The sequence below is a fragment of the Styela clava genome, chromosome 15 (assembly GCF_964204865.1).
Source record: "Styela clava chromosome 15, kaStyClav1.hap1.2, whole genome shotgun sequence".
Lineage (NCBI taxonomy): Eukaryota > Metazoa > Chordata > Ascidiacea > Stolidobranchia > Styelidae > Styela > Styela clava.
In genome coordinates, this window is record NC_135264.1 from 8349950 (window position 1) to 8359784 (window position 9835).

General features: G+C 46.7%; 33 non-coding genes and 16 pseudogenes across 33 annotated transcripts; all 49 read right to left on the reverse strand.

The window, feature by feature from the left end:
- Window positions 1-65: 65 nt before the first annotated feature.
- On the reverse strand, window positions 66-184 carry LOC144417754 (5S ribosomal RNA; annotated as a pseudogene).
- Window positions 185-265: 81 nt separating this feature from the next.
- LOC144414271 (5S ribosomal RNA) lies at window positions 266-384 on the reverse strand. The gene has a single exon (XR_013470160.1). It is a non-coding gene; the product is annotated as a 5S ribosomal RNA (ribosomal RNA).
- An 81-nt stretch (window positions 385-465) lies between these two features.
- Window positions 466-584, reverse strand: LOC144417132 (5S ribosomal RNA). The gene has a single exon (XR_013473025.1). It is a non-coding gene; the product is annotated as a 5S ribosomal RNA (ribosomal RNA).
- Window positions 585-665: 81 nt separating this feature from the next.
- LOC144414272 (5S ribosomal RNA) lies at window positions 666-784 on the reverse strand. The gene has a single exon (XR_013470161.1). It is a non-coding gene; the product is annotated as a 5S ribosomal RNA (ribosomal RNA).
- An 81-nt stretch (window positions 785-865) lies between these two features.
- LOC144415342 (5S ribosomal RNA) lies at window positions 866-984 on the reverse strand. The gene has a single exon (XR_013471234.1). It is a non-coding gene; the product is annotated as a 5S ribosomal RNA (ribosomal RNA).
- Window positions 985-1065: 81 nt separating this feature from the next.
- On the reverse strand, window positions 1066-1184 carry LOC144414273 (5S ribosomal RNA). Its single transcript, XR_013470162.1, has one exon. It is a non-coding gene; the product is annotated as a 5S ribosomal RNA (ribosomal RNA).
- Window positions 1185-1265: 81 nt separating this feature from the next.
- On the reverse strand, window positions 1266-1384 carry LOC144416208 (5S ribosomal RNA). The gene has a single exon (XR_013472102.1). It is a non-coding gene; the product is annotated as a 5S ribosomal RNA (ribosomal RNA).
- Window positions 1385-1465: 81 nt separating this feature from the next.
- On the reverse strand, window positions 1466-1584 carry LOC144415281 (5S ribosomal RNA). Its single transcript, XR_013471173.1, has one exon. It is a non-coding gene; the product is annotated as a 5S ribosomal RNA (ribosomal RNA).
- An 81-nt stretch (window positions 1585-1665) lies between these two features.
- On the reverse strand, window positions 1666-1784 carry LOC144417354 (5S ribosomal RNA). The gene has a single exon (XR_013473247.1). It is a non-coding gene; the product is annotated as a 5S ribosomal RNA (ribosomal RNA).
- Window positions 1785-1865: 81 nt separating this feature from the next.
- On the reverse strand, window positions 1866-1984 carry LOC144412624 (5S ribosomal RNA; annotated as a pseudogene).
- Window positions 1985-2065: 81 nt separating this feature from the next.
- On the reverse strand, window positions 2066-2184 carry LOC144414799 (5S ribosomal RNA). The gene has a single exon (XR_013470690.1). It is a non-coding gene; the product is annotated as a 5S ribosomal RNA (ribosomal RNA).
- Window positions 2185-2265: 81 nt separating this feature from the next.
- LOC144414274 (5S ribosomal RNA) lies at window positions 2266-2384 on the reverse strand. The gene has a single exon (XR_013470163.1). It is a non-coding gene; the product is annotated as a 5S ribosomal RNA (ribosomal RNA).
- An 85-nt stretch (window positions 2385-2469) lies between these two features.
- LOC144412246 (5S ribosomal RNA) lies at window positions 2470-2588 on the reverse strand (annotated as a pseudogene).
- An 81-nt stretch (window positions 2589-2669) lies between these two features.
- LOC144416257 (5S ribosomal RNA) lies at window positions 2670-2788 on the reverse strand. The gene has a single exon (XR_013472150.1). It is a non-coding gene; the product is annotated as a 5S ribosomal RNA (ribosomal RNA).
- An 81-nt stretch (window positions 2789-2869) lies between these two features.
- LOC144415685 (5S ribosomal RNA) lies at window positions 2870-2988 on the reverse strand. The gene has a single exon (XR_013471577.1). It is a non-coding gene; the product is annotated as a 5S ribosomal RNA (ribosomal RNA).
- Window positions 2989-3069: 81 nt separating this feature from the next.
- On the reverse strand, window positions 3070-3188 carry LOC144413014 (5S ribosomal RNA; annotated as a pseudogene).
- An 81-nt stretch (window positions 3189-3269) lies between these two features.
- On the reverse strand, window positions 3270-3388 carry LOC144415401 (5S ribosomal RNA). Its single transcript, XR_013471293.1, has one exon. It is a non-coding gene; the product is annotated as a 5S ribosomal RNA (ribosomal RNA).
- Window positions 3389-3469: 81 nt separating this feature from the next.
- Window positions 3470-3588, reverse strand: LOC144414275 (5S ribosomal RNA). Its single transcript, XR_013470164.1, has one exon. It is a non-coding gene; the product is annotated as a 5S ribosomal RNA (ribosomal RNA).
- Window positions 3589-3669: 81 nt separating this feature from the next.
- LOC144415686 (5S ribosomal RNA) lies at window positions 3670-3788 on the reverse strand. Its single transcript, XR_013471579.1, has one exon. It is a non-coding gene; the product is annotated as a 5S ribosomal RNA (ribosomal RNA).
- An 81-nt stretch (window positions 3789-3869) lies between these two features.
- On the reverse strand, window positions 3870-3988 carry LOC144412626 (5S ribosomal RNA; annotated as a pseudogene).
- An 81-nt stretch (window positions 3989-4069) lies between these two features.
- Window positions 4070-4188, reverse strand: LOC144417547 (5S ribosomal RNA; annotated as a pseudogene).
- An 81-nt stretch (window positions 4189-4269) lies between these two features.
- LOC144414277 (5S ribosomal RNA) lies at window positions 4270-4388 on the reverse strand. The gene has a single exon (XR_013470166.1). It is a non-coding gene; the product is annotated as a 5S ribosomal RNA (ribosomal RNA).
- An 85-nt stretch (window positions 4389-4473) lies between these two features.
- On the reverse strand, window positions 4474-4592 carry LOC144414278 (5S ribosomal RNA). The gene has a single exon (XR_013470167.1). It is a non-coding gene; the product is annotated as a 5S ribosomal RNA (ribosomal RNA).
- Window positions 4593-4673: 81 nt separating this feature from the next.
- On the reverse strand, window positions 4674-4792 carry LOC144414279 (5S ribosomal RNA). Its single transcript, XR_013470168.1, has one exon. It is a non-coding gene; the product is annotated as a 5S ribosomal RNA (ribosomal RNA).
- An 81-nt stretch (window positions 4793-4873) lies between these two features.
- LOC144412286 (5S ribosomal RNA) lies at window positions 4874-4991 on the reverse strand (annotated as a pseudogene).
- An 81-nt stretch (window positions 4992-5072) lies between these two features.
- On the reverse strand, window positions 5073-5191 carry LOC144414280 (5S ribosomal RNA). Its single transcript, XR_013470169.1, has one exon. It is a non-coding gene; the product is annotated as a 5S ribosomal RNA (ribosomal RNA).
- An 81-nt stretch (window positions 5192-5272) lies between these two features.
- On the reverse strand, window positions 5273-5391 carry LOC144416378 (5S ribosomal RNA). Its single transcript, XR_013472271.1, has one exon. It is a non-coding gene; the product is annotated as a 5S ribosomal RNA (ribosomal RNA).
- An 81-nt stretch (window positions 5392-5472) lies between these two features.
- On the reverse strand, window positions 5473-5591 carry LOC144417485 (5S ribosomal RNA; annotated as a pseudogene).
- An 81-nt stretch (window positions 5592-5672) lies between these two features.
- LOC144415759 (5S ribosomal RNA) lies at window positions 5673-5791 on the reverse strand. Its single transcript, XR_013471652.1, has one exon. It is a non-coding gene; the product is annotated as a 5S ribosomal RNA (ribosomal RNA).
- Window positions 5792-5872: 81 nt separating this feature from the next.
- LOC144417963 (5S ribosomal RNA) lies at window positions 5873-5991 on the reverse strand (annotated as a pseudogene).
- Window positions 5992-6072: 81 nt separating this feature from the next.
- LOC144414281 (5S ribosomal RNA) lies at window positions 6073-6191 on the reverse strand. Its single transcript, XR_013470170.1, has one exon. It is a non-coding gene; the product is annotated as a 5S ribosomal RNA (ribosomal RNA).
- An 81-nt stretch (window positions 6192-6272) lies between these two features.
- LOC144415687 (5S ribosomal RNA) lies at window positions 6273-6391 on the reverse strand. Its single transcript, XR_013471580.1, has one exon. It is a non-coding gene; the product is annotated as a 5S ribosomal RNA (ribosomal RNA).
- An 81-nt stretch (window positions 6392-6472) lies between these two features.
- Window positions 6473-6591, reverse strand: LOC144412627 (5S ribosomal RNA; annotated as a pseudogene).
- An 81-nt stretch (window positions 6592-6672) lies between these two features.
- LOC144417548 (5S ribosomal RNA) lies at window positions 6673-6791 on the reverse strand (annotated as a pseudogene).
- An 81-nt stretch (window positions 6792-6872) lies between these two features.
- LOC144414282 (5S ribosomal RNA) lies at window positions 6873-6991 on the reverse strand. Its single transcript, XR_013470171.1, has one exon. It is a non-coding gene; the product is annotated as a 5S ribosomal RNA (ribosomal RNA).
- An 85-nt stretch (window positions 6992-7076) lies between these two features.
- On the reverse strand, window positions 7077-7195 carry LOC144414283 (5S ribosomal RNA). Its single transcript, XR_013470172.1, has one exon. It is a non-coding gene; the product is annotated as a 5S ribosomal RNA (ribosomal RNA).
- Window positions 7196-7276: 81 nt separating this feature from the next.
- LOC144414284 (5S ribosomal RNA) lies at window positions 7277-7395 on the reverse strand. Its single transcript, XR_013470173.1, has one exon. It is a non-coding gene; the product is annotated as a 5S ribosomal RNA (ribosomal RNA).
- An 81-nt stretch (window positions 7396-7476) lies between these two features.
- LOC144412287 (5S ribosomal RNA) lies at window positions 7477-7594 on the reverse strand (annotated as a pseudogene).
- An 81-nt stretch (window positions 7595-7675) lies between these two features.
- LOC144414285 (5S ribosomal RNA) lies at window positions 7676-7794 on the reverse strand. The gene has a single exon (XR_013470174.1). It is a non-coding gene; the product is annotated as a 5S ribosomal RNA (ribosomal RNA).
- Window positions 7795-7875: 81 nt separating this feature from the next.
- LOC144416379 (5S ribosomal RNA) lies at window positions 7876-7994 on the reverse strand. Its single transcript, XR_013472272.1, has one exon. It is a non-coding gene; the product is annotated as a 5S ribosomal RNA (ribosomal RNA).
- Window positions 7995-8075: 81 nt separating this feature from the next.
- LOC144417486 (5S ribosomal RNA) lies at window positions 8076-8194 on the reverse strand (annotated as a pseudogene).
- An 81-nt stretch (window positions 8195-8275) lies between these two features.
- Window positions 8276-8394, reverse strand: LOC144415760 (5S ribosomal RNA). The gene has a single exon (XR_013471653.1). It is a non-coding gene; the product is annotated as a 5S ribosomal RNA (ribosomal RNA).
- Window positions 8395-8475: 81 nt separating this feature from the next.
- LOC144417964 (5S ribosomal RNA) lies at window positions 8476-8594 on the reverse strand (annotated as a pseudogene).
- Window positions 8595-8675: 81 nt separating this feature from the next.
- On the reverse strand, window positions 8676-8794 carry LOC144414842 (5S ribosomal RNA). Its single transcript, XR_013470732.1, has one exon. It is a non-coding gene; the product is annotated as a 5S ribosomal RNA (ribosomal RNA).
- Window positions 8795-8875: 81 nt separating this feature from the next.
- LOC144414811 (5S ribosomal RNA) lies at window positions 8876-8994 on the reverse strand. The gene has a single exon (XR_013470701.1). It is a non-coding gene; the product is annotated as a 5S ribosomal RNA (ribosomal RNA).
- An 81-nt stretch (window positions 8995-9075) lies between these two features.
- Window positions 9076-9194, reverse strand: LOC144414817 (5S ribosomal RNA). Its single transcript, XR_013470707.1, has one exon. It is a non-coding gene; the product is annotated as a 5S ribosomal RNA (ribosomal RNA).
- An 81-nt stretch (window positions 9195-9275) lies between these two features.
- LOC144412116 (5S ribosomal RNA) lies at window positions 9276-9394 on the reverse strand (annotated as a pseudogene).
- Window positions 9395-9475: 81 nt separating this feature from the next.
- LOC144412834 (5S ribosomal RNA) lies at window positions 9476-9584 on the reverse strand (annotated as a pseudogene).
- An 81-nt stretch (window positions 9585-9665) lies between these two features.
- On the reverse strand, window positions 9666-9784 carry LOC144416780 (5S ribosomal RNA). The gene has a single exon (XR_013472673.1). It is a non-coding gene; the product is annotated as a 5S ribosomal RNA (ribosomal RNA).
- Window positions 9785-9835: the final 51 nt, after the last annotated feature.

The window sequence follows — 9835 nt, forward strand, 5'->3', positions numbered from 1 at the left end:
TGCTATTTGTATTTTGCAGTTGTTAGACAACAGAGAAAAAACGAATGAAACGGCGACGAAAAAAGAGCCTACGACACTCGGTATTCCCAGCCGGTCACCCATGCAAGTACTAACCGAGCCCGACATTGCTTAACTTCCGGCATCGAACGAGATCGGGTGCATTCAACGTGGTATGGTTGTAGGCAATAAAGTAGTAGTCTATTCGGCTATTTGTATTTCGCAGTTGTTGGAAAACAGAGCAAAATCGAATGAAACGGCGACGAAAAGCCTACGACACTCGGTATTCCCAGCCGGTCACCCATGCAAGTACTAACCGAGCCCGACATTGCTTAACTTCCGAGATCGAACGAGATCGGGTGCATTCAACGTGGTATGGTTGTAGGCAATAAAGTAGTGGTCTATTCGACTATTTGTATTTCGCAGTTGTTGGAAAACAGAGCAAATTCGAATGAAACGGCGACGAAAAGCCTACGACACTCGGTATTCCCAGCCGGTCACCCATGCAAGTACTAACCGAGACCGACATTGCTTAACTTCCGAGATCGAACGAGATCGGGTGCATTCACCGTGGTATGGTTGTAGGCGATAAAGTAGTAGTCTATTCGGCTATTTGTATTTCGCAGTTGTTAGAAAACAGAGCAAAATCGAATGAAACGGCGATGAAAAGCCTACGACACTCGGTATTCCCAGCCGGTCACCCATGCAAGTACTAACCGAGCCCGACATTGCTTAACTTCCGAGATCGAACGAGATCGGGTGCATTCAACGTGGTATGGTTGTAGGCGATAAAGTAGTAGTCTATTCGGCTATTTGTATTTTGCAGTTGTTGGAAAACAGAGCAAAATCGAATGAAGAGGCGACGAAAAGCCTACGACACTCGGTATTCCCAGCCGGTCACCCATGCAAGTACTAACCGAGCCCGACATTGCTTAACTTCCGAGATCGAACGAGATCGGGTGCATTCAACGTGGTATGGTTGTAGTCGATAAAGTAGTAGTCTATTCGGCTATTTGTATTTTGCAGTTGTTAGAAAACAGAGAAAAAACGAATGAAACGGCGACGAAAAGCCTACGACACTCGGTATTCCCAGCCGGTCACCCATGCAAGTACTAACCGAGCCCGACATTGCTTAACTTCCGAGATCGAACGAGATCGGGTGCATTCAACGTGGTATGGTTGTAGGCGATAAAGTAGTAGTCTATTCGGCTATTTGTATTTTGCAGTTGTTGGAAAACAGAGCAAAATCGAATGAAACGGCGACGAAAAGTCTACGACACTCGGTATTCCCAGCCGGTCACCCATGCAAGTACTAACCGAGCCCGACATTGCTTAACTTCCGAGATCGAACGAGATCGGGTGCATTCAACGTGGTATAGTTGTAGGCGATAAAGTAGTAGTCTATTCGGCTATTTGTATTTCGCAGTTGTTGGAAAACAGAGCAAAATTGAATGAAGCGGCGACGAAAAGCCTACGACACTCGGTATTCCCAGCTGGTCACCCATGCAAGTACTAACCGAGCCCGACATTGCTTAACTTCCGAGATCGAACGAGATCGGGTGCATTCAACGTGGTATGGTTGTAGGCGATAAAGTAGTAGTCTATTCGGCTATTTGTATTTCGCAGTTGTTGGAAAACAGAGCAAAATCGAATGAAACGGCGACGAAAACCCTACGACACTCGGTATTCCCAGCCGGTCACCCATGCAAGTACTAACCGAGCCCGACATTGCTTAATTTCCGAGATCGAACGAGATCGGGTGCATTCAACGTGGTATGGTTGTAGGCGATAAAGTAGTAGTCTATTCGGCTATTCGTATTTCGCAGTTGTTGGAAAACAGAGCAAAATCGAATGAAACGGCGACGAAAAGCCTACGACACTCGGTATTCCCAGCCGGTCACCCATGCAAGTACTAACTGAGCCCGACATTGCTTAACTTCCGATATCGAACGATAACGGGTGCATTCAACGTGGTATGGTTGTAGGCGATAAAGTAGTAGTCTATTCGGCTATTTGTATTTCGCAGTTGTTGGAAAACAGAGCAAAATCGAATGAAACGGCGACAAAAAGCCTACGACACTCGGTATTCCCAGCCGGTCACCCGTGCAAGTACTAACCGAGCCCGACATTGCTTAACTTCCGAGATCGAATGAGATCGGGTGCATTCAACGTGGTATGGTTGTAGGCGATAAAGTAGTAGTCTATTCGGCTATTTGTATTTCGCAGTTGTTGGAAAACAGAGCAAAATCGAATGAAACGGCGACGAAAAGCCTACGACACTCGGTATTCCCAGCCGGTCACCCATGCAAGTACTAACCGAGCCCGACATTGCTTAACTTCCGAGATCGAACGAGATCGGGTGCATTCAACGTGGTATGGTTGTAGGCGATAAAGTAGTATCCTGTTCTGCTATTTGTATTTTACAGTTGTTAGAAAACAGAGAAAAAACGAATGGAACGGCGACGAAAAAAGAGCCTACGACACTCGGTATTCCCAGCCTGTCACCCATGCAAGTACTAACCGAGCCCGACATTGCTTAACTTCCGGCATCGAACGAGATCGGGTGCATTCAACGTGGTATGGTTGTAGGCAATAAAGTAGTAGTCTATTCGGCTATTTGTATTTCGCAGTTGTTGGAAAATAGAGCAAAATCGAATGAAACGGCGACGAAAAGCCTACGACACTCGGTATTCCCAGCCGGTCACCCATGCAAGTACTAACCGAGCCCGACATTGCTTAACTTCCGAGATCGAACGAGATCCGGTGCATTCAACGTGGTATGGTTGTAGGCAATAAAGTAGTGGTCTATTCGGCTATTTGTATTTCGCAGTTGTTGGAAAACAGAGCAAAATCGAATGAAACGACGACGAAAAGCCTACGACACTCGGTATTCCCAGCCGGTCACCCATGCAAGTACTAACCGAGCCCGACATTGCTTAACTTCCGAGATCGAACGAGATCGGGTGCATTCACCGTGGTATGGTTGTAGGCGATAAAGTAGTATTCTATTCGGCTATTTGTATTTCGCAGTTGTTAGAAAACAGAGCAAAATCGAATGAAACGGCGACGAAAAGCCTACGACACTCGGTATTCCCAGCCGGTCACCCATGCAAGTACTAACTGAGCCCGACATTGCTCAACTTCCGATATCGAACGATAACGGGTGCATTCAACGTGGTATGGTTGTAGGCGATAAAGTAGTAGTCTATTCGGCTATTTGTATTTCGCAGTTGTTGGAAAACAGAGCAAAATCGAATGAAACGGCGACAAAAAGCCTACGACACTCGGTATTCCCAGCCGGTCACCCGTGCAAGTACTAACCGAGCCCGACATTGCTTAACTTCCGAGATCGAACGAGATCGGGTGCATTCAACGTGGTATGGTTGTAGGCGATAAAGTAGTAGTCTATTCGGCTATTTGTATTTCGCAGTTGTTGGAAAACAGAGCAAAATCGAATGAAACGGCGACGAAAAGCCTACGACACTCGGTATTCCCAGCCGGTCACCCATGCAAGTACTAACCGAGCCCGACATTGCTTAACTTCCGAGATCGAACGAGATCGGGTGCATTCAACGTGGTATGGTTGTAGGCAATAAAGTAGTGGTCTATTCGGCTATTTGTATTTCGCAGTTGTTGGAAAACAGAGCAAAATCGAATGAAACGACGACGAAAAGCCTACGACACTCGGTATTCCCAGCCGGTCACCCATGCAAGTACTAACCGAGCCCGACATTGCTTAACTTCCGAGATCGAACGAGATCGGGTGCATTCACCGTGGTATGGTTGTAGGCGATAAAGTAGTATTCTATTCGGCTATTTGTATTTCGCAGTTGTTAGAAAACAGAGCAAAATCGAATGAAACGGCGACGAAAAGCCTACGACACTCGGTATTCCCAGCCGGTCACCCATGCAAGTACTAACTGAGCCCGACATTGCTTAACTTCCGATATCGAACGATAACGGGTGCATTCAACGTGGTATGGTTGTAGGCGATAAAGTAGTAGTCTATTCGGCTATTTGTATTTCGCAGTTGTTGGAAAACAGAGCAAAATCGAATGAAACGGCGACAAAAAGCCTACGACACTCGGTATTCCCAGCCGGTCACCAGTGCAAGTACTAACCGAGCCCGACATTGCTTAACTTCCGAGATCGAACGAGATCGGGTGCATTCAACGTGGTATGGTTGTAGGCGATAAAGTAGTAGTCTATTCGGCTATTTGTATTTCGCAGTTGTTGGAAAACAGAGCAAAATCGAATGAAACGGCGACGAAAAGCCTACGACACTCGGTATTCCCAGCCGGTCACCCATGCAAGTACTAACCGAGCCCGACATTGCTTAACTTCCGAGATCGAACGAGATCGGGTGCATTCAACGTGGTATGGTTGTAGGCGATAAAGTAGTATCCTGTTCTGCTATTTGTATTTTACAGTTGTTAGAAAACAGAGAAAAAACGAATGGAACGGCGACGAAAAAAGAGCCTACGACACTCGGTATTCCCAGCCGGTCACCCATGCAAGTACTAACCGAGCCCGACATTGCTTAACTTCCGAGATCGAACGAGATCGGGTGCATTCAACGTGGTATGGTTGTAGGCAATAAAGTAGTGGTCTATTCGGCTATTTGTATTTCGCAGTTGTTGGAAAACAGAGCAAAATCGAATGAAACGACGACGAAAAGCCTACGACACTCGGTATTCCCAGCCGGTCACCCATGCAAGTACTAACCGAGCCCGACATTGCTTAACTTCCGAGATCGAACGAGATCGGGTGCATTCAACGTGGTATGGTTGTAGGCGATAAAGTAGTAGTCTATTCGGCTATTTGTATTTTGCAGTTGTTGGAAAACAGAGCAAAATCGAATGAAGAGGCGACGAAAAGCCTACGACACTCGGTATTCCCAGCCGGTCACCCATGCAAGTACTAACCGAGCCCGACATTGCTTAACTTCCGAAATCGAACGAGATCGGGTCATTCAACGTGGTATGGTTGTAGTCGATAAAGTAGTAGCCTGTTCTGCTATTTGTATTTTGCAGTTGTTAGAAAACAGAGAAAAAACGAATGAAACGGCGACGAAAAGCCTACGACACTCGGTATTCCCAGCCGGTCACCCATGCAAGTACTAACCGAGCCCGACATTGCTTAACTTCCGAGATCGAACGAGATCGGGTGCATTCAACGTGGTATGGTTGTAGGCGATAAAGTAGTAGTCTATTCGGCTATTTGTATTTTGCAGTTGTTGGAAAACAGAGCAGAATCGAATGAAACGGCGACGAAAAGCCTACGACACTCGGTATTCCCAGTCGGTCACCCATGCAAGTACTAACCGAGCCAGACATTGCTTAACTTCCGAGATCGAACGAGATCGGGTGCATTCAACGTGGTATGGTTGTAGGCGATAAAGTAGTAGTCTATTCGGCTATTTGTATTTCGCAGTTGTTGGAAAACAGAGCAAAATCGAATGAAGCGGCGACGAAAAGCCTGCGACACTCGGTATTCCCAGCCGGTCACCCATGCAAGTACTAACCGAGTCCGACATTGCTTAACTTCCGAGACCGAACGAGATCGGGTGCATTCAACGTGGTATGGTTGTAGGCGATAAAGTAGTAGTCTATTCGGCTATTTGTATTTCGCAGTTGTTGGAAAACAGAGCAAAATCGAATGAAACGGCGACGAAAAGCCTACGACACTCGGTATTCCCAGCCGGTCACCCATGCAAGTACTAACCGAGACCGACATTGCTTAACTTCCGAGATCGAACGAGATCGGGTGCATTCAACGTGGTATGGTTGTAGGCGATAAAGTAGTAGTCTATTCGGCTATTTGTATTTCGCAGTTGTTGGAAAACAGAGCAAAATCGAATGAAACGGCGACGAAAAGCCTACGACACTCGGTATTCCCAGCCGGTCACCCATGCAAGTACTAACCGAGCCCGACATTGCTTAACTTCCGAGATCGAACGATAACGGGTGCATTCAACGTGGTATGGTTGTAGGCGATAAAGTAGTAGTCTATTCGGCTATTTGTATTTCGCAGTTGTTGGAAAACAGAGCAAAATCGAATGAAACGGCGACGAAAAGCCTACGACACTCGGTATTCCCAGCCGGTCACCCATGCAAGTACTAACCGAGCCCGACATTGCTTAACTTCCGAGATCGAACGAGATCGGGTGCATTCAACGTGGTATGGTTGTAGGCAATAAAGTAGTGGTCTATTCGGCTATTTGTATTTCGCAGTTGTTGGAAAACAGAGCAAAATCGAATGAAACGACGACGAAAAGCCTACGACACTCGGTATTCCCAGCCGGTCACCCATGCAAGTACTAACCGAGCCCGACATTGCTTAACTTCCGAGATCGAACGAGATCGGGTGCATTCACCGTGGTATGGTTGTAGGCGATAAAGTAGTATTCTATTCGGCTATTTGTATTTCGCAGTTGTTAGAAAACAGAGCAAAATCGAATGAAACGGCGACGAAAAGCCTACGACACTCGGTATTCCCAGCCGGTCACCCATGCAAGTACTAACTGAGCCCGACATTGCTTAACTTCCGATATCGAACGATAACGGGTGCATTCAACGTGGTATGGTTGTAGGCGATAAAGTAGTAGTCTATTCGGCTATTTGTATTTCGCAGTTGTTGGAAAACAGAGCAAAATCGAATGAAACGGCGACAAAAAGCCTACGACACTCGGTATTCCCAGCCGGTCACCAGTGCAAGTACTAACCGAGCCCGACATTGCTTAACTTCCGAGATCGAACGAGATCGGGTGCATTCAACGTGGTATGGTTGTAGGCGATAAAGTAGTAGTCTATTCGGCTATTTGTATTTCGCAGTTGTTGGAAAACAGAGCAAAATCGAATGAAACGGCGACGAAAAGCCTACGACACTCGGTATTCCCAGCCGGTCACCCATGCAAGTACTAACCGAGCCCGACATTGCTTAACTTCCGAGATCGAACGAGATCGGGTGCATTCAACGTGGTATGGTTGTAGGCGATAAAGTAGTATCCTGTTCTGCTATTTGTATTTTACAGTTGTTAGAAAACAGAGAAAAAACGAATGGAACGGCGACGAAAAAAGAGCCTACGACACTCGGTATTCCCAGCCGGTCACCCATGCAAGTACTAACCGAGCCCGACATTGCTTAACTTCCGAGATCGAACGAGATCGGGTGCATTCAACGTGGTATGGTTGTAGGCAATAAAGTAGTGGTCTATTCGGCTATTTGTATTTCGCAGTTGTTGGAAAACAGAGCAAAATCGAATGAAACGACGACGAAAAGCCTACGACACTCGGTATTCCCAGCCGGTCACCCATGCAAGTACTAACCGAGCCCGACATTGCTTAACTTCCGAGATCGAACGAGATCGGGTGCATTCAACGTGGTATGGTTGTAGGCGATAAAGTAGTAGTCTATTCGGCTATTTGTATTTTGCAGTTGTTGGAAAACAGAGCAAAATCGAATGAAGAGGCGACGAAAAGCCTACGACACTCGGTATTCCCAGCCGGTCACCCATGCAAGTACTAACCGAGCCCGACATTGCTTAACTTCCGAAATCGAACGAGATCGGGTCATTCAACGTGGTATGGTTGTAGTCGATAAAGTAGTAGCCTGTTCTGCTATTTGTATTTTGCAGTTGTTAGAAAACAGAGAAAAAACGAATGAAACGGCGACGAAAAGCCTACGACACTCGGTATTCCCAGCCGGTCACCCATGCAAGTACTAACCGAGCCCGACATTGCTTAACTTCCGAGATCGAACGAGATCGGGTGCATTCAACGTGGTATGGTTGTAGGCGATAAAGTAGTAGTCTATTCGGCTATTTGTATTTTGCAGTTGTTGGAAAACAGAGCAGAATCGAATGAAACGGCGACGAAAAGCCTACGACACTCGGTATTCCCAGTCGGTCACCCATGCAAGTACTAACCGAGCCAGACATTGCTTAACTTCCGAGATCGAACGAGATCGGGTGCATTCAACGTGGTATGGTTGTAGGCGATAAAGTAGTAGTCTATTCGGCTATTTGTATTTCGCAGTTGTTGGAAAACAGAGCAAAATCGAATGAAGCGGCGACGAAAAGCCTGCGACACTCGGTATTCCCAGCCGGTCACCCATGCAAGTACTAACCGAGTCCGACATTGCTTAACTTCCGAGACCGAACGAGATCGGGTGCATTCAACGTGGTATGGTTGTAGGCGATAAAGTAGTAGTCTATTCGGCTATTTGTATTTCGCAGTTGTTGGAAAACAGAGCAAAATCGAATGAAACGGCGACGAAAAGCCTACGACACTCGGTATTCCCAGCCGGTCACCCATGCAAGTACTAACCGAGACCGACATTGCTTAACTTCCGAGATCGAACGAGATCGGGTGCATTCAACGTGGTATGGTTGTAGGCGATAAAGTAGTAGTCTATTCGGCTATTTGTATTTCGCAGTTGTTGGAAAACAGAGCAAAATCGAATGAAACGGCGACGAAAAGCCTACGACACTCGGTATTCCCAGCCGGTCACCCATGCAAGTACTAACCGAGCCCGACATTGCTTAACTTCCGAGATCGAACGATAACGGGTGCATTCAACGTGGTATGGTTGTAGGCGATAAAGTAGTAGTCTATTCGGCTATTTGTATTTCGCAGTTGTTGGAAAACAGAGCAAAATCGAATGAAACGGCGACGAAAAGCCTACGACACTCGGTATTCCCAGCCGGTCACCCATGCAAGTACTAACCGAGCCCGACATTGCTTAACTTCCGAGATCGAACGAGATCGGGTGCATTAAACGTGGTATGGTTGTAGGCGATAAAGTAGTAGTCTATTCGGCTATTTGTATTTCGCAGTTGTTGGAAAACAGAGCAAAATCGAATGAAACGGCGATAAAAAGCCCACGACACTCGGTATTCCCAGCCGGTCACCCATGCAAGTACTAACCGAGCCCGACATTGCTTAACTTCCGAGATCGAACGAGATCGGGTGCATTCAACGTGGTATGGTTGTAGGCGATAAAGTAGTAGTCTATTCGGCTATTTGTATTTCGCAGTTGTTGGAAAACAGAGCAAAATCGAATGAAACGGCGACGAAAAGCCTACGACACTCGGTATTCCCAGCCGGTCACCCATGCAAGTACTAACCGAGCCCGACATTGTTTAACTTCCGAGATCGAACGAGATCGGGTGCATTCAACGCGGTATGGTTGTAGGCAATAAAGTAGTAGTCTATTCGGCTATTTGTATTTCGCAGTTGTTGGAAAACAGAGCAAAATCGAATGAAACGGCGACGAAAAGCCTACGACACTCGGTATTCCCAGCCGGTCACCCATGCAAGTACTAACCGAGCCTGACATTGCTTAACTTCCGAGATCGAACGATAACGGGTGCATTCAACGTGGTATGGTTGTAGGCGATAAAGTAGTAGTCTATTCGGCTATTTGTATTTCGCAGTTGTTGGAAAACAGAGCAAAATCGAATGAAACGGCGACAAAAAGCCTACGACACTCGGTATTCCCAGCCGGTCACCCATGCAAATACTAACCGAGCCCGACATTGCTTAACTTCCGAGATCGAGTGCATTCAACGTGGTATGGTTGTAGGCGATAAAGTAGTAGTCTATTCGGCTATTTGTATTTCGCAGTTGTTGGAAAACAGAGCAAAATCGAATGAAACGGCGACGAAAAGCCTACGACACTCGGTATTCTCAGCCGGTCACCCATGCAAGTACTAACCGAGCCCGACATTGCTTAACTTCCGAGATCGAACGAGATTGGGTGCATTCAACGTGGTATGGTTGTAGGCGATAAAGTAGTAGTCTTTTCGGCTATTTGTATTTCGCAGTTGTTGGAAAAC